The sequence below is a fragment of the Ornithorhynchus anatinus genome, chromosome X1, assembly GCF_004115215.2.
Source record: "Ornithorhynchus anatinus isolate Pmale09 chromosome X1, mOrnAna1.pri.v4, whole genome shotgun sequence".
Classification (NCBI taxonomy): domain Eukaryota; kingdom Metazoa; phylum Chordata; class Mammalia; order Monotremata; family Ornithorhynchidae; genus Ornithorhynchus; species Ornithorhynchus anatinus.
Genome location: NC_041749.1, coordinates 9,992,448 through 10,012,533, shown reverse-complemented (window position 1 = coordinate 10,012,533; position 20,086 = coordinate 9,992,448). Strand labels below are relative to the sequence as shown.

At 40.4% G+C, this 20,086-nt stretch overlaps 1 protein-coding gene across 1 annotated transcript in view; it reads left to right on the top strand.

The window, feature by feature from the left end:
* The window catches only part of CSMD1 (CUB and Sushi multiple domains 1), a 1,410,881-nt gene that overhangs the window by 406,898 nt on the left and 983,897 nt on the right, over positions 1-20,086 (top strand). The gene's annotated exons all lie outside the window — the stretch shown is intronic.

Below are 20,086 nucleotides of genomic sequence, written 5' to 3'. Positions count from 1 at the left end.
ATCCTGGGGTCATAGTTGACTTTATGTTGAATAATCACACTAGTTATTCCATTATTTAAAGAGCTAATACACTACTTCTCCGAAGGAAGGGATGTGATTTGCATAAGAGGTGTTAGTTTGGCTTCCAGCATGCCCAGCTACCCTAACAAACTTACTGGTTCCTAGTAGGAGGATTTGAACTATGACCCAAGATGGCGACGTCTCCTGCTGCCACTCATATAATAGTAACTGTGGCATTTGTTAAGCGCTTGCTTTGTAGGAAGTAGTGTAGCTTAGTGGGAAGACCACTGGCCTGGGAGTCAGAGGACCTGGGTTCTAATTCAGACTCCGCCATATGTCTGATGTGCGACTTTGGGCAATTCAGGTCACTTCTTATCTCACAGTTACCTCGTGTAAAATGGGGATTAAAACTGTGGGCCCCATGTGGAACAGGCACTGTACCCATCCTGATTACCTTGTATATAGCCTAGTGCTTAGAACATTGCATGGCACATAGTGAATGCTTAACCAACACCACAGTTGTGGTTGTTATGATGATCATCATTATTATATGTCAATCACTATATTAAGCATGGGGGTTAGATACAAGATAATCAGGTCAAACAGAGTTGCTCCTCCTCTCCTCCCCATCGGCCCTACTCCCTTCCTCTGCTCTACCCCCTCCCCTGCCCCACAGCACTTGTAAACAAGTAGATAGAATAATAAATCTGTATTATTCTATTTATTTAATTAATGATCTGTATATATCTATCATTCTATTTATTTTGATGCTATTGATGTCTATCTACTTGTTTTGTTGTCTGACTTCCCTTACTAGATTGTGAGCCTGTTGTTGGGTAGGGATTGTATCTATCCATTGCTAAATTGGACTTTCCAAGCACTTATTACAGTGTTGTGCACACAGTAAGCACTCAGCAAATATGATTGATTGAATGAATGTCCCACACGAGATTCAGGTCAGAGCCACTGGATTATGGGACAACAGAGATTAAATTCCTAGTTTATAGATGAGGAAACTGAGGCAAAGAGGAGTTGGGTGACTTGCCCAAGAAGAAAGAATCGCACGAATAAGAAAGAACAGGAATCGAATCCTCATTTTATAGCTGAGGAAACAGATGCAGGAAGTGAGTGGCCCAAGATCAGAGTAAGCAAGGGTAGACCTGGTCTTAAAACCAACCCCTCTGACTCTTCTAAGCCAGCTCTGCTTCTGCAGTCTGATAGAGACAGATAGAGAAGCAGCGTGGCTCAGTGGAAAGAGCATGGACTTGGGAGTCAGAGGTCATGGGTTTAATAATAATAATAATAATGTTGTCATTTGTTAAGCGCTTACCATGTGCCGAGCACTGTTCTAAGCGCTGGGGTAGATACAGGGTAATCAGGTTGTCCCACGTGAGGCTCACAGGTAATCCCCATTTTACAGATGAAGTAACTGAGGCACAGAGAAGTTAAGTGACTTGCCCACAGTCACACAGCTGACAAGTGGCAGAGCGGGGAGTCGAACCCATGACCTCTGACTCCGAAGCCCAGGCTCTTTCCACTGAGCCACGCTGCTTCCCTGGGTTTGAATCCCAGGTCTGCCACTTGTCAGCTCTGTGTCTTTGGGCATGTCACTTCACTTCTCTGAGCCTCAGTTACCTCATCTGTAAAATGGGGATGAAGACTGTGAGCCCCATGAGGGACAAACTGATCACCTTGTATCCCCCCAGCACTTAGAACAGTGCTTTGCACATAGTAAGCGCTTAACAAATACCAACATTATTACTATTATAGAGACAGGCTGATAGAGCCTCCTGGACTTGTAGAGGATGGACTTGCTCTCCAGCTGCATGAACCTCGGCCGCTGCCAAATATCCTCTCTGTTCCCTCCGCCTACATGCTCCGCCCATGCTCCAGAAACTCTGTTCTCCTGTCTCCACCACAGTGGGCTTCTCTATCCTCTCTATCCAAGGAGCTGTGCTACAGGGGCTTCATCACCCTGCCTATCTAATCCCAGCTCCACCAATTTCCTGCAGTGTGACCTTGGTCAAGTCTCTTAACTTATCTATAACTCAGGTCCCACATCTCTAAAAATGAGGACTCTTGTTCCCTATCTGTCTTAAATGGTAAGAGCCAAGGTCTCTGTCTCTTCTGCTTCTGTTGTATCGAGCCCAGACTGTGAGCCCATTGTTGGGTAGGGATTGTCTCTCTCTGTTGCCGAATTGTACATTCCAAGCGCTTAGTACAGTGCTCTGCACACAGACAGTGCTCAGTAAATACGATTGAATGAATGAATGAATGAATGAATGAAAACAATGTTTGGCAGATGGTAGGAACTTAACACATACAACTATCCATTATTATTGTTATTATCATCCACCACATTATTATTATTATTATTATTATCATTATTGTTATGTAGAATTGAGAAAGCTATTCTTCTCCTTATCATTTCTTGAAATAATTCTGTTTTTTTCATTACAAAACATGACTGCATCAGGCCTTTACTTTAAATAGTCATTTCCATGATGCTGCATCCAAAATACTAATTTGTCTTTCCAGGATAACTGGGGTTAAGGGAAAACCTCTTCTTTATTTTATTTTACTTTTTCACAGAGCGGCCATAGGTCGAAGCCAATACAAAGTAAATAAAACCATTTTTCTCAGGGAAATATAAAGCGGTGAAAATGATGAAGAAAAATGGAATATTTTCCAAGGAAGTTTAGGAAAATATTTCATTACAGATTTCTGATAATATATCTATTCAACCAGGATGCAATACTGCCTGGGACAGGGAGATAGAGGTGGTGTTTTTGACTGTCTGACCTTGTGTCAGTAGTAAAATAGATCCCTTATCATGCTTTCACTAGAATGTTGAAATGCAATTTCTGCAAATATCATTCTCAAGTATTATTTTCAGCCCAGACATGAAGTTCTTGTGGCTCTGAGATACCAGGTGGGAGATTGGGTAACAATGGGAAGACTATCGCTTAGCACATGTGATCCATGTTCTAATCAGAGGGAATCATATTCCATCATGGCGCAGGGAGCATATTGCTTTCCTTGGAGTCATCAGCTATCTGTTAAATTTAGACTCAGGGCATGCTGTACAAGTGTAGGTGTTGCACATATATGTACATGTTGTGTACCTGCTTACATATCTGTACATTTGTGGTCTAGTTAGTATACACCATGTGTAGAATACCAGGAACGCAATATAATGCAATGGTGTCACTGCAGCATTTTTCAGAGGGTCACTAATTTCACCCAAACCAAAAGTATTCATCTGCATGACCCCTTGATTCTCCATCCCTACCAGCTCCAGAGTTTTTGCAATTTATTTTATGTTCCCTGTGAATGTAGGCACTGCTTCTGAGCTGGGGAACTCCAAGGCAAAGACAGAAACGTTGGACATAAAAGCGTTTTCTCTGTTGCATCTTTGTATCAGGGTACAGAACTGGTGAAAATTGTACAACTGGTAATAATAGTGATAGTGATAATTTTATTTAAAGGCTTACTATGTCCTTAGTACTAGAGTAATTATGAGATTATCAGGTCAGAGACACTGGATTATGGGAAAACAGAAATTAAATTCCTACTTACAGGTGAGGAAACTGAGGCAAAGAGAAGTTAAGTGACCTGCCCAATATCATACAGCAGGCAAGTGGTAGAGCAACTTCCCTATTTTAGAGTACTTTTCAGTAGCATAAAGTCATTGGTCACAAATGTGACTTGAGAGATCATTCTTTATTGCTTCATCTAAGGGATAGGTGTCTTTATATTGTGTTGCACCCTCTATTCACTCCTCCCTCAGCTGCATGGCACTTATGCATATAACTGAAATATATTTATTGATATTAAAGCATTTGCAGGAAGTGAAATATCAGGCCTTAGGAAACAGGCAAGGAAGATCATTAGCAATTGAGGGCAGCAGGTGCGTGCTTAACTTAAGTGGACAAAGAAGTCTTACTAAAAGGGCAGTTCTTTACTTTGGCTTGGCTTAAAACTCATTATAGTCCTCTTCCTTTAATGTTGTGCAGGGAAGATTCTTTTTTTTTTGCACTGGATATGGAGTCCTGAATTAGATTCCTCTTGTGAAATTTAGGCCTAATTAACTTACTGAAGGATTCTTTTCGAGAGGTATTTATGTTCAGAGTATGAGAGAGGGTGGGGGTGGAGGTTTGTTGGAGAAAGAAGGTTGTATGATTAGAAGATTATATGGTAAAAGTTTTGTTATCCAGCATGTTGGAAGAATAAGAATTTAAAAATCTCAGAGAGCCAGTCTCCTTGGGAAACCTCTCATTGATGATTTAGAGGGCTCACAGGAGTGTATTCAATTAGAATTTATCCACTCCCTCTTGCCTACCTGAGTAGGAGTTGATCACAGCCTTGATGTTGGGACTATTTATCTACCTGGACAGAGGGGTTTTTTTGTGTATGTATGTTTCTGTTTTGTTATGTTTTTGGTACTGGCTAAGCTCTTACTATGTGCCAGGCAATATACTAAAAACTAGAGTAGATGCATGATAACTATGTTGCAAACAAGGTCTATGATCCACATGAGATTTACAGTTTGGTGGAAAGAGGAGGATTTAATCCTTATTTTATAGATGAGGTTAACTGAAGCCCGGAGAAGTTAAGCGACTTTCCCAAGATCAAATAGACAAGTGGTGGAGCCAGAATTACACCTCAGGTCCTTTAACTCCAGACCAGAGCTCTTTCCACTAGTCCCTGTTGCTTCCCAAGGTTTAAGGCTGATATGAGAGAAATCCATGGTAAAGCTATGGTTGAAAATCTGAATGTGCCCAGTCTATTTCCTCTCCAAGTGGAAGAGGGAACCCTCTGCCCCCAGAGAAACATTCTGTCTCCAGGGATCCATGTTAACTCCCTTATGATGCCATTATGTTCTACTATGTGCACGGCCTTACACCTGCGGTGTACTATAGTGATCTCATACGGAACGGGCAAAAGGTGTGGCAAATGTTTCCCTGCCTCAAGGAAGCCAGTTGCTTGAAACCAGCCCTGGGAAGACTGTCTTCATCAACTCTAGGACAGGGTAGACTGCCTAGTCTCTAAATTGTAGGCTCCTTCTGGGCAGGGAACATGTCTACTAACTCTCTTATACTGTAGCCTTCTACATGTTTAGTTCTCTGTCCTACAGAAGCACTCAATAAATATGACTGATCAACTGCCAAACTGTTCTTATAATGGGAGCCACCAGGGTAGCTAAGAACCTTCCAGTTTATAAAGTGTCATTTATTATTGTTCATTTAAATTGGTGTAGTAGGCATATATTTTCCCCTCCTTATTGTTATGAAGAGGAACCAGAAGCTATATATTCTGCTTTTTTTCATCCTAATCAGTTTATCCAGTGCTACCTAGGAATAGGCTTTCTGTTGAAATACTTGGTTTCTGCTTGGAAGTATTGCTTTTGCTCACCCTGGATTATGAACTCACTCTTAATAATAAAAATAATAATTTTGATATTTGTTAAATTCTTACTATGGACCAGCCTCTGTAAAAGATGGTACTTCGTAAGCATTTACTATGGGCCAAGCACTCTTCTAAGCACTGGTGTAGCTACGAGATTATCAGGTCGTCCCACTTGGAGCTCCCAGGCTTAGTCCCCATTGTACCGATGAGGGAACTGAGGCACAGAGAAATTGAGTGACTTGCTCAAAGTCACACAGCTGACTTGTGAGAGAGATGGATCAGAATCCACGACCCCTGACTCCCCAATCTGTGCTCTTTCTAATAAGCTACACTGCTACTAAGCTCTGGGCTGATTACAGCAAATTGGGTTGGATGCAGTCCCTGTCTCACATGGGGCTCACAGTCTCAATCCCCATTTTACAGATGAGGTAACTGAGGCCCAGAGAAGTGAAGTGACTTATCCAAGGCTACCCAGCAGACAAGTGGTTTAGCTGGGATTAGAACCCAAAGGCCTTCTGACTCCCAGGCCTGTGCTGTATCCACAACCATGCTGTTTCCCCACTCTTTACTGTTAGCTCCTGGTGGGCAGGGTTGGGCTTTACTAGCTCTATTGTATTGTGCTCTCCCAAACACACAGTACTGTGCTCTATATATGGTAAGTGCTCAGTAAGTGCAACTGAATGATTGCTTCCCATGTTTAGTTTGGTTAATAAGACACTTTAATTCTCTGTTAGGGCGTCCTTAGATTGCTTTAAGCATTTGAAAGCTTAAAAAAAGTGATTGCACCCAGATTGATCTACTGCTGGTTTTGAATTTGACACAATTTGTTGTCAGTCAATTATTTTCCTGCTGCCATAAACCTTAGAGATATTGACACACTAAAGGTCTTTCGTTTTTCTTTCGCTACCATGGGTGGTGTTCAATATCAAACTATTCGAAAGGATAAACAGATTGTTTTTCGTGGAATCAAGTGAAGGGGAGCAGAAAAATGCTTGGGGATATTACAAGAAATGTACCAAATTGGATGCAGCCACTGAATGTTGTGTTTTTAATTCAACATGGTTTTCTTCCCCCTAAACGTACCTTGTTGGCTAATAAAAAGCTTCATGAAGCCCAAGTTACCTTACTATGGGCTATAGGTTACATGTCTTCTAGTGGAAAAACAAACAAACTTGAAAATGAGTTAGAAACTTCAATTAAGCCTTACAACACGCATGTGAGGTAGGTTAATGTCTCTATTTTACCTTTGAGCAAATTGGGTGGACAAACCAACTTATAGAGGTTAAGTAATTTGCTCAAAGTCAAGCAGTGAGTCAATGGCAGGGTTGATATGGTATTTGGGAAGTTCATTTTTTCCATCAACTCGCTGTACCTATTAGCAGGATCGAGGCCTCTTCAAGAGGAACAGCCCCAGTGAGGAGATGGAAAGAAAGACAACACTCATGAAGTATAAATACATGTATACAAACTGACCTCGTGTTTTTTTTTTTTTCCTTTCGAAAGACTGTGTTTTGGGGCCTCTGTGGCTGAGATTTGGTAGGCAGTGTATTTGCCACATAATTTGGCTTTCCTTGTTGGATATCTTTTTTCTTACCTTGTTAGGTTTTAAATGGCAATTTAAAAACCAATAATAATAATAATGATGGTGGTATTTAAGCACTTACTATGCACTGTTCTTAACTCTGGGGGGATAAAAGGTGATCAGGTTGTCCCACGTGGGGCTCACAGTTTTAATCCCCATTTTCCAGATGAGGTAAATGAGGCACAGAGAAGTTAAGTGACTTGCGCCAAGTCACACAGCTGATAAGTGGCAGAACTGGGATTAGAACCCATGACCTCTGACTCCCAAACCCAGGCTCTTTCCACAGCCACACTGTGAGCCCCTCACTGACAGCTAAATATAGATTCTGCTCAACACAAAAACAGATATTTGTCATTTTATAAATGGATGTAGTAACTCCAAAGATGAAAACATTTGCTAGAAAATCCTGGTACATTACATTACTTAGTATCCATATGGTGAGTGATTTCATTAATAATAATGGTATTTGTTAGGTGCTTACTATGAGACAGATACGAGGTTATCAGGTTGCCCCCATGTGGGGCTCACAGTCTTAATCCCCATTTTACAGATGAGGTAACTGAGGCACAGAGAAGTGAAGTGATTTGCCCAAAGTCACACAGCTGACAAGCAATGGAGGTGGGATTAGAATCCACGATCTCTGACTACCAAGCCTGTGATCTTTCCACTAAGCCACACCACTTCTCTACTAAGCCACACTGCTTCTCTGAGTTTCATCCCACTCTTCTCTTGGAAAAACAGCGTGACTCAGTCGAAATGGCACGGGTTTAGGAGTCAGAGGTCATGGGTTCTAATCCCCGTCTGCCACCTGTCAGCTGTGTGAATTTTGGCAAGTCACATAACTTCTTGGTGCTGCAGTTACCTCATCTGTAAAATGGGGATTAAGACTTTGAGCCTCATGTGGGACATCCTGATTACCCTATATCTACCCCAGCGCTTAGAGCAGTGCTTGGTACATAGTAAGCACTTAACAAATACCAACAATATTATTATTATTACAAGCCCAAAGTGGGGTCTCTTAAGGTTCTGCTTTAGTCTAGGAAGGCAGGCAGGGGACAACACATTGCTAACATAGTGGGTGAAAGAAAAAGAACAATGACAAAATCTCTACAGTCCGTCTGGCCTTTCTGAGCATTTGTGAGCATCCCAGCCTAGCAGAAAGCATCATGTAACCCAAAAGGTCTTGTAGAAAATTATGTTTATAATTATATTAGTAATGAGGTAACTCTTTCAAAGCAGGAGGTGTCGGGAAGATCGCAATGCTGACAGAAAGAAATGAAAGTAGCATCAGGGTAAACCTGTTGTGGGCAAGGAATGTGTCTAGGAACTCTGTTACCAAGTGTTTAGTTCCAACCGCTTTGCACACAGAAAATGCTCAAAAAAATACTACTGATTGATTGAATGATTAGGCTGAGCACATACTATGGTGTCTCCCTGTTAGGCTGCATAGTGTAATATGGTGACATCAGGCAGAAGTTTCCGCTAACCCCCAGAGCTAAAGTAAGAGTGATAGGATTTATTAAATGCTTACTCTATGCAGAGCACTGTATGAAGAACTGGGAAATAATACACAGGTAAACACTGGCCTTGTTCCTCATTTAGTTTACAGTCTAAGTGGGGAGAAGGGATTGGAGGCAGAAACATCAGGGCTAAATAAAATAAATGGTGGTATTTGTTAAGTGCTTACTATGTGCAAAGCACTGTTCTAAGTGCTGGGGGATACAAGGTAATCAGGTTGTCCCACATGGGACTCACAGTTTAAATCCCCATTTTACAGATGAGGTAACTGAGGCACAGAGAAGTTAGGTGACTTGCCCCAGGTCACACAGCGGCAGTCAGCAGAGCCGGGATTAGAACCCACGACCTCTGCTAGTGAAAGTGAAACTTTAAAATACAAAACAAACGAGGCTCAAAGTCTGTTAATAATAATGTTGGTATTTGTTAAGCGCTTACTATGTGCAGAGCACTGTTCTAAGCGCTGGGGTAGATACAGGGTGATCAGGTTGACCCACGTGGGGCTCACAGTTTTTATCCCCATTTTACAGATGAGGTAACTGAGGCAAAGGGAAGTGAAGTGACTTGTACACAGTCACACAGCTGACAAGTGGCAGAGCCGGGATTCAAACCCAAAACCTCTGACTCCCAAGCCCGTGCTCTTTCCACTGAGAGATGTTGCGATGGAAGAGTCCGGGAGCATTCCAGGAGCCAAGGTCCTCGGTGGTGGGAAACGAGGCAAACATTTCATAATGTTTGTCTCAGACGCCGTGTGGGATCCAAGAACATTCCTGACCCGTGATTGCGTTTATCCCCAAATTCCACCACCTCAGCAAGCCCTTGGCCAATAATTCCCAGCATCTCATTGATTAACTGCTGTGTAAACACATCACCCAGCAATCATCCAATCATATTTATTAAGTGTTTCTAAGTGTTCCATTTATTGAGGAAGAACCTGTTAAAACCTCTAAATGAGAATAACCCTCTTTATCTAAAAATCTTGGCCAATACATCACCATTGAGAAGCTTTGTGTCCTAATGTAAAGACCATTGGCCCAGGAGTCCGAGGAGCTGGGTTCTAATCTTGGCTTTGCCAGCTGGCTGCTTTGTGACCTTGGGTTAATCACTTGTCAGTGCCTGTTGCCTCATCTGTAAAATAGGTATTAAGACTGCAAGCCCCCTGTGGGACATGGACTGTGTCCAACCCGATTTGTTTGTTTCCACTCCAGCGCTTCGTGCAATACTGACATGAATACTTAGGTGGGTTTTTTTTCTCATTTTATTTGTTAATCACTTCATACGTTGTTATAACTTTGCATGTAAGCGGGTTAACTATGCAATCTTAGGATCCTTATGCAGTCTTCAGGGATGTGTGGAAATCTCCAATAACCTTGGAGCTTTCTTTGCTTGAACCTCATATCATTTGTTCTGCTTGTTCTATGTCCTAAGACTTAGATGTCTATAATCATCTTGTGTCAGAGCCATGAAGATCCTCAAGGCGTTGATGATGCATTAATTGCTTTCCTGCAAGTAGATCTGTTATTCTCAGAGTCATTTTCTGAACAGTCTAACAACTGTAACCTTTCCCTCTTTTAAGCCTATCCTCTATGGATCTATTTACTCTTTCTTAAGCCAGCCTGCAGCCCTAACCATCATTTCTCAAAATCTCCTTATATTCTATAGAAAATTTCATAGGAACCCTGAGTTTAATAATTTTGAATTGCTACTCAAAATAAAATTTTGTTTCTGGGCTCAACCAACACTGACTGAACTGAATTATAATTCAAGCAACTCCATTGCAGTCTAAATGTCTGTGGGTAGGAAAAGTGATATTCCTTTGTTATATTTGTCAAACTTTTTTTTTTACAATGAGAGGCAAAGGGTGGGTATTCAACACATACTACCCATCGCTTCTGCTGTTAAGAATAAGGATTTCTGAGGTTGGACCAGCAGTTGGAGGAAATGTGGGGTTTCCTAGAGTTTACCTAATCTCCTAGAGCCCTCAGGGTAAATGAAATGAATGTGAACTACCTTGGGTTGACTGCAGACTGCCTTTCAGGAAGATGATCTGAAAATTTCCAGTAAATTGTAAACTCCTCAAGTGTGATGGTGTCTCTCTATTTTATTGTAATCTCCCAAATGCTTAGTATAGAATGCTTGCACACAATAAACTCTCAGTATATACCATGGTAGGATTGAATTGCCCACCTTCTCATCACCTATGGAAAAATTAGAGAAACAGTGTTTCCTAATGGATAGAGTATGGGCCTGGGAGTCAGAAGGAACCGAGTTCTAATCCCAGCTCTGCCACTTGTCTGCTGTGTGACCCTGCTCAAGTAATATATCTTCTCTGTCCCTGTTACATCATCGGTAAAATGGGGATTAAGACTGTGGGCCCCATGTGGAACATGGACTGTTTCCAACCTGATTGGCTTGTAATAAGAATCGTAATTATGGCATTTGTTAAGCGCTTACTATGTGCTGAGCACTGTTCAAAGCACTGGGGTTGTATCTACCCCAACACTTAGTACTGTGCCTGGTATATAGTAGGTGGTTAATAAGCACCATTAAAAAAAAATAATAGTGGAAGAGACTAGGGAAGGGCAAGTGGTGGGGATGGCGGGGGGATCTAGAAGATTGGAAGCATAATTTTCATTAAAGTTTAGATTTGGCCCCAAACTGTATCATCTAGCTTTCCTAAAATCCTACTCAAATGGATTTATAGGTCTATTAACACATTCAAGAGCTAAAATTATTCTTCTTCCTTAAAACATTTAGGGTGGAAAATTCTCCCCACAGCATATTTAAGAGTAGGTGCTTTTATCTTCCCTGAAGCACCAAACCTGATGAGTGTATTGCTATTGTATGGTAACCTTAGTATTTTCTGATGAAGCTTCACAAAAATACTTGATGTCAACTGGGTAAGCCCCCTCTCTTAAATGACTATATAGGCCTTGCAAGTTCAATCATATAGAAGATAGGCACAAAGATGTCTTTAAATATAACATTTCAATTTGTCTTAGATTTCTACTCTACACTACCAGATTCTATGTGCCACACTGACCTTGGAAAGTAAAACCCCCAGACCTGAAAAAATAAGATGCTTATTTTCTTTGCCAAGTGTGAGAGTAGATGCAAGATAATCAAGTTGTCACAGTCCCTGACTCACAGTCTAAGAAGGAAGAGCTACTAGAATTTTATCCAAATTCTACAGCTGAGGAAAGTGAGGCCCAGAGGAGTTAAGTGACTTTCCATAGGTTACACAGGATTGGAGTGGCAAAATCAGAACAAGAACTCAGGTTTCCTGGTTTCCAATCCTGTGTTCTCTCCTCTAGGCTATATACTCTTCCATGGAAGTAAATATTTACATTTGAGCTACATTTCATTCTACCCTCTGGAATATGCTAAAAATTCCATATTTTTCCCCCTAAAGAGATTCTAATGAAACTACCTCTTTTTTTATCAAAATATGTATAGACCAAATCAAGGCTTGGGGAAGGAATCAAATATACTAGGGATAGTTAATGGGCAGTGTAGGTATACCATGAAGATACAACCACAGGAGGATACTGTAAAAAATAAACTCAGAATGAAAAAAAAAAAAAGCTTCTCTCTGAAGATATAAAATTCATAGCAGTGACCCAGACAGCAAAAATACATTTCGGAAGTTTAATCTAATGGACTGAAGAACATGGAAGTAAACTTCAGTAAATGGAAAGCCCCACGAGGGAAGTATGAATCTGATTAAGAAAAATGAAATAGTGTTGTTTTGGACAAATGCTCCATGAGATGATTTTCAGAAACAAAAGCTAAGGAAAAATACCAAAAAAACAAAAATACAAATACCAAAACATCTTGAAGAGATGGCTTAAAGATCGAAACGTCTTGAAGATCAGAATTTCAGGCTCCTTATGGCACAGAGTCCAAGGTGCATCCAAAGCCACAGTAACTGATAGAGCATCCACCAGGCTCTCCGAGGTTTTGTTCCATAAGCCTCATGTTTTGGATATTTTTCCCTGCCGGGAGTGGTGGAAGGAAGGTTTTTTGATGACATGGAGGAGTGGTAGTGCCAGATCTTACAGAGGCTGTGTAGAGGACAGAGCAGCAGATTGTATCACCTACCCAGCTTGGACAGAGCACACTGGGAGTAAAGATGCTTAATAGTGGGAGGGAAGCCGATAGTTATGCTTTGCTTGGCTATGGTGGACTGGGTGGAGACACCTTCCTTCTGGTGTAGATGAAATATAATCTCCTTCTAAACCAAGAAGGCATTAATGCCTCAGTTAGCCCTTGTCTTTCCAAATATTGTTTTAGGTGACCGAGGTAAGAATTAAGTTTTTACATGTGAGATTTGGGTAGCCTCAGCTAAAAGTTAGATCATAAGGCCGTATTTGTCTGTGTGTGTTTGTGTGTGTGTATCATTCCAAAGATCAGTGAATGAAAATTAGGTCATACCATGGCAAACGTTTCATTTTCTGCAGTTACCTATGAAATCATATTTATGGTAGGTATCTTTTCTTTTATCTGAGAAGATTAAGGCTAAGGCTTCCCTCGATTGTTATTCAGTCAAAACATAGCATTTGCTATTGGTTAGAAATTACATAAACCAAGTTTTTAAACTATGAAAATTGTTTTTATAATTGGAATGTTTATCACCACTTTCCATTTTTATTTACTTGAAAGGCACATGGCATTTTATTGGAATCTCAAGATCAGTGGGAGATTTTCTGCTTACCTCTAAAGCGGCATTTAATGATTAAGTGCAGGGTTCTTTATTTTTAAAGGTTGTGATACATTTTTTTTTTTCCTCCAAGGAACTTGCCTGAATGAAGTACTAGATTTTCCATCAGTCAGTAATATTTCTGGAGTACATACTTTGCGCAGAACAATACTAAGCACTTAAGAGAATACAACAGTCTTAGTAGACATGTTTCCTTCCCACAGTGAGCTTATGCTTTAGATGGGGAGACATACAGAGATGAGAGCCTCATGCAGAACAGGGACTGTGTTCTGCCTAAACAATTTGTCTAACCCCTAGGGCTTAGAACAGTGATTGACACATAGTAAGCATTTTACAAATTGATTTAAAAAAAAATAGACACAGAGCATGCATTTAAAGATTGACCCTTATTTCACCAAAATGTCTCATTTTAGGGGTGAAAAAAGTTCTCCTTCCCAAGAATATCACAAATCACTTCAAATCTCAATTGCTTCATCTGTAAAATGGGAATTCAATACCTGTTCTCCCTCTGCCATATTTAGACTGTGAACTCCATTTGAGACAGGGACTGTGTCCAGTCTGCTTATATTGTATCAACCCCAGCAGTTAGTACACTGCTTGATACATAGTAAATATCTAAGATACCCCATTATTCTTGTAGGGATGACAGATCACAACTAATGTCTTGCCTTTCCAGATTTCAATTTTGAAAAGGCTATAAAATTCATTTATTAATTCAATGGTTATTTATTGAGCACTTACTATGTGCAGAGCACTGTACTAAGCGCTTGGAATGTGCAATTTGGCAACAGATAGAGACAATCCCTGCCCAATAACAGACTCACAGTCTAAATGGGAGAGACAGACAGCAAAGCAAAACTGAACAAAACTAAACAAGTAGTTTGGCATAGATATCATCAAGATAGAGTCGTTTGCAATGCACATTTCATATAAAGAAGAAAAAGTAAATGTGGGGAAAAATGAATCTGTGAAGGGATAACAAGATACCAAATGTACTATCAAATATTTACTTTCAATGAGGTATTTCTTCATAGCTAAGTCTCTAGAAGTGAAATCAGTTAGAATTCAAACTCTAAGATAAAACAGTGCTTTATAATTATCAGTGGCTACGGTCACATAGGAACACATGAATATGCCAGTGAATAAGGAATCAAGAACTTATTTAATGATGATTAGCTTGCATTTTGTGAGTTACAAAATTATTACCTAAAAATTTCCCAGATAATAAAAGCCCCATTCATAAAATTATTTCTTTTTCTTCCAAACTTTGGACTTCGTGAAGGAATTGAAAATATATTCATTAGGTTTACAGATGTCACTAATTGCAGAATTTTAGCTATTACAAATAAAATCCATAGTAACCATGGTGAATTAGTATTAAAATGGCCGGCCTTTCAGGAAATGGATGAAATTCATTATTGGCAAATGTGGGAAAGTACAGATTTAAAAAAAATATCACCACAGATAGAGGTTGGAGAAAGACTTAATAGGAGATGGAAGGAAAGAACAAGGAGTGGAAGCTGATCACTATCTGAATGAGACATCAATGAGTCATCACAATGTAGAATAGAATAGGCTAGTAGGAAGAGTATAAGCCTTACTCTCAGGAGACCTAATCCTAGCTCAGTGGATAGAGCATGGGCTTGGGAGTCAAAAGGTCATGGGTTCTAATCCACATGACTCCTGTGTGACCTTAATTAAGTCATTTCATTTCTCCTGGCCTCAGTTCCCTCATTTGCAAAATGGAGATTGAGACTGTGAGTCCCATGTGGGACAGGCACTGTGTCCAACCCAATTTGCTTGTACCCACCCCAGGGCATGGCTTCGTGGCAAGAGCCTGGGCTTGGGGGTCAGAGGTCATGAGTTCGAATCTCGGCTATGCTGCCTGTCAGCTGTGTGACTTTGGGCAAGTCACTTAACTTCTCTGTGCCTCAGTTACCTTATCTGGAAAATGGGGATGAAGACTGTGATCCCCACGTGGGACAACCTGATCACCTAGGATCCTCCCCAGCACTTAGAACAGTGCTTGGCACATAGTAAGCACTTAACAAATGCCAACATTATTATTATAGTGACTGGCACCCAGTAAGTGCTTAACAAATATTGTTATTTTTATTATTATTAACAATAATCCTGGCTCCGCCATTTGCCTGCAGTGTAACCTTGGACACAACTTCTCCGTTCTCACTTTCCTCAACTCCAAAGCTTTAACTACCTTGACTCCTACCCCTTAGGCTCTAATCCCCATTTGGGATAGGATATGATTGTTCCATATAACCCTCAGCACTTAGTATAATACTTAGCACATACCACAAAATTTATCCTTATTATTCATCCCTAAATATATCGATCAAAACTTTTGTAGCAAATGCATATTTGACAAAAGCTGCACTACCCTGTGCATTTGCCTAGGCCCTAATTATGAAGTGAATGCCTTTGATCACAGGTTTTCAAAAGAAAGGGAAGAAATGTTAGCTCAAGAAAAGTGACAAAACTCATTAATGAGTTGGAAAATCGATCCTTTGAAGAAAGTTGAAAGGTATTTTGCTTTGCCTGGATGTTTAGGGAATGTGTCTACCAACTCTTTGGTATTCTCCCAAACACTTAGTGCAGTGCTCTGCGGAATGTAGGGGCTCAGTAAATACCACCGATCATAATTTAATAATTTTGAATGTACCAAAATTGTGTTTTTGTAGTTGTCCAACTCCCCACAAATCTAGATTGACATTGCACCTTTCTGTCTGTAGTACTTAGGTTGTTTTCCTCTCTGGCCAAGGACTTTTGTCTTTGATCTTTCACATTTCCTTTAATGGTTTTGGCATGACATGCTGCTGTCACTTGGCTATAAACAGTTTTTGTACATAATGGTTTTATGAACCCTGTGTTGGGCATAAGGCTGGAATGAAATGAATGAATTCAAATGAAGAATCAGAATAGAGGCAAAAAAGAGAATAGCTAAAATACCTCCTCTATCGAGTCTTGAGGAAGAGTCTTATTCATTTAAAATGCTCCGATTTTGAAATTTAGTTATTTATATCAATGTCTATCTCCCTCTCCACCCCTCCCCCAGACTGTAAGCTTGTTGTGGGCAGGGAATGTGTCTGTTTATTGTTATATTTTACTCTCCCAAGTGCTTAGTAGAGTACTTTGTACACAGTAAGTGCTCAGTACATACAATTGAATGGAATAAGGACATAGTCATGAAAAACAGGTATTAAAAAAAAAAAAAAACTATATATAGATCCATGATAGGCAAAGAGTTGTAAAAATTATTTTAATAGATAAATGCTTGGATTCCTGTGATGAGACTAGAAAGAAGAACAGAGCCATGTCCCTCCCCTCTCCCTCCCGCCACAACACATTATCACAATTCTCTGTAAATGTAAATTTAATTCCAGACCTTTATAATGATACTGTCCTTGGCTACTGAAGGTAAACAGAGCTAAGATCTAATGGGGAATAGATTGAGGAATTGAGTATACATAATGTTCCAGGATGTTATTATCAATGCATTCATTCTGGGTTAACTTCTGTTGAGAACAAGTTTAGAACGTTGTGTTTTTATGTCTGTTAGAGGGGGAGTGGAGATCATCAAGACATCTTTTCCATGACCTCATCCTCTACCTGCCTCTTTGCTTGTTAAACCTATTGCCCCAGGAAGTACACAGCCCCTATAACCAGCCCCTATAATCAATTCATTCACATGGGCTCCCAGTCCCCAAGTCTTCATGAATGGACTAAAGCTCATTCATCCCAGGAAATGTCAGTTATTTTGTTATGTTGGACTCTCCCAGGCATTTAGTACAGTGGCCTGCACCCAGTAAGCATTCAGTAAATACGATTGACTGACTGACAGAATGGGCCTCCATCTTCAGTGGTGTCCTGGTATCCAGTCTGCTGTAAAGTTGATTTTCCATCGCTTGCCCTGACACTTGTCTCATCTTATGCCGTTGACACCATGGACACATCTCTCCAGTCACTTCACTTCTCTCTTCTCAGTTACCTCACCTGTAAAATGGGGATGAAGTTTGTGAGCCCCACATGGGACAGGGACAGGTAATTGTCCAACCCAATTATATTGTGTCTATCCCAGCACTTAGTACAACACTTATTATAGTACCTGGCACACAGTACTTAACAAATACAATTATTGTTATTATTATTATTATTATTATCATAACTAACTTTATAATCAATTCCTACATGTGGGTTTTTGGTCTTGAAGTATCAGGACCAAGAATCATTGATCACTCTCAGTGGGGAACTAGATCAGCATAATCATATCTTTTCTGTTACTCTAATCAGTTCAGCATTGTATACCTTTCTTGTGTTATGCTGTCATCTCTGACCCATAGCTATTCCATGGACACCTCTTTTCCGGAATGCCCCACGTCCATCTGCAATTGTTCTGGTAATGTGTCCATAGATATTTCTTGGTAAAAATTTGGAAGTTCCTTCTTCCACACGGTAAACCTGAGTCTCCACCCTCGACTCTCTACTATGTCGCTTCTGCCCAGCTCGGGTGAGTTTTGACTTGTGACAAATTGCCTTCCACTTGCTAGTGACTGCTCAAGCTAGGAATGGAATGGGAATGCGTTTGCTTGACTCTCCCTGCCATAGCTGAGGGAGGGAGTATGGGAGTATGGGAGGGAGTATGGAGTATGGGAGTATGAGTAGAGTACTGGAAACTCTACTGGGGGTGGCGGGGTCTGGTTATACCTTTCTCCTTTTGCTAAATTCTCACCAGAGATATTTCTGTTACACATATTTCCAAGGTACACATGTCTTCTCACCTCTTATACTTCGCTAAAGGTTTGGAGACCTCCTTTTTCACAGTTCTGTTGGCTCATCCACTTTTGCACGACTTCTGTTTCAGTTGTTTTATTCTTCAACTCAGCTCTGCATCATCCTTGGCAAAGATAATGCATCAACAATGTACAGTTTAGTAAGATGTTCTTCATCAACTTTAATTCCACCTTCCCACATCAGACTCTTCAATCATGCTTCCAGAACCTGCAAAGTAGCTTTAGGGATTTGTATAACCTTTCCAGATATTAATGTGATGTGTTTGTTCAGCATTCTCTCTGCCATGTGCATTTATTGTTGATTTTCCTTCAATTCTGTGTAAGCCCAGTTGATTTCAGACTGATAAGTCGCATCAAATCTGCCTTTTCCAATCTCGTTCTATTCCCAGCAGCCTCCAGAACTTGTTCATCCTAGATTCCACATAAACTTCAAATCCTTTGATCCTCATTTCCTTCCAAAGTATCTTGACTTTTCCCTTTGCCTGGATTTTGGCTTCTGTTTCCAGGAACTGTCTGAACTAACCGAATGATTGTTTGTGCTGTTTTCCTTTTGTTTTCACAACCTCTTATTTCATTGATGACCTAACCTCAATAACTGTTTATTCCCCATTTTCCCCTGCTAGTCAGAATTGAACACCTGCCTTGACTTGTTTTACATATACTCCCTTATTTCACATATTCCGATAGCATCAGCATTCAACTCCTCTACAACTTGTAAATAGATCTCAATAATCATCACCATTTATAGAGTTCCGACATTTTGTAGGAATGTAATAATGCAGGTGCTCCCCATGTTTCCTATTTTTAACAGGAATTACTCTGCTTGTCTGCATGGCCTCACTACAACCTCTTCTCAAAGGATTTCCCACTTAGTACCCATCTGCTATACTGATTTACTCATTCCCTTCCTGGGGATAGAGGGATGTGACTCAAGGTCCTTTTCAAATAAAGGATGATATGGATTTATTCATATCAATATTCAATATTAGTTCAGTATTAATGACTATAGAGTACAGAAATCCAAGCAATATTTTTTCACCCACTATCTCCTGAATATTATTTTTGGTTAGTGGATTTCACCTATTTCATTTCTTTTGAATTACTCTCTGCAATCTTGCTTTCAAGACTTTTCTATTTGGATTTCCTGGTGAAAAGTCAAGTTCAACATGTCCAAAACTGAACTCCTTATCTTCTCACTCAAACTCTGTCCTCCACCTGTCTTTCCCATTACTGTAGACAACACCACTTTTTCCCCCATCTCATAACCCCCCTGACCTTGGCACGGTCTTTGCCTCATCTCTTATTCCTCCTACATATTCAGTCTGTCTCCATATCCAAGGTCTGTCTACCTTCACAACACTGTTAAAATCCACCTGTTCCTCTCCATCAAAATTGTTACCACGCTGATCCAAACTCTTGGAACTAAACCATCTTGACTATTGCATCTGCTTCGACTATTGCCCTTCCCAGCCTCCTGCCTTTCCCCACTTCAATCCATGACTTCACTCTGCTGCATGGATCATTTACCAACAAAAATGTTCAATCTTTGTCTCCCCACTCTTCAAGAACCTCCACTGGCTGGTCATCCACCTACACATCTAACAGAAACTCAATCAGTTTGCCCCAACCTACCCCGCCTCACTAATTTCCTACTACAGCCCAGTCCACAAACTCAACTCTTCTAGCACCAGTTTACTCACTGTGCCCTGATCTCATCTTTCTCACTGCTAACCCCTTTCCCACATCCTCCGTACTAGCCTGGAACTCTCCTCTTTCCACCTTCAAAACATTACTTGAGGTCAAATATTTTTCAAGAGGCCTTCCCTGATTAGATTCTCATTACCCCAGCTCATTCTCCCTTCTGTGTCATCTATGCACTTTGATCTCTGACTTGTGGACAGAGTAGTCTCCCCCCTCTCAAGCCCACAGCACTTAGGTACATTTCTTGAAATTACTTGTGCTAAATTATTATTTATTCATATTTATGTCTGTCTCCACTCTAGAAAGTAAATTCAGTATGGTCAAGGGACATTTCTTTGATTCTCTTGTATTGTA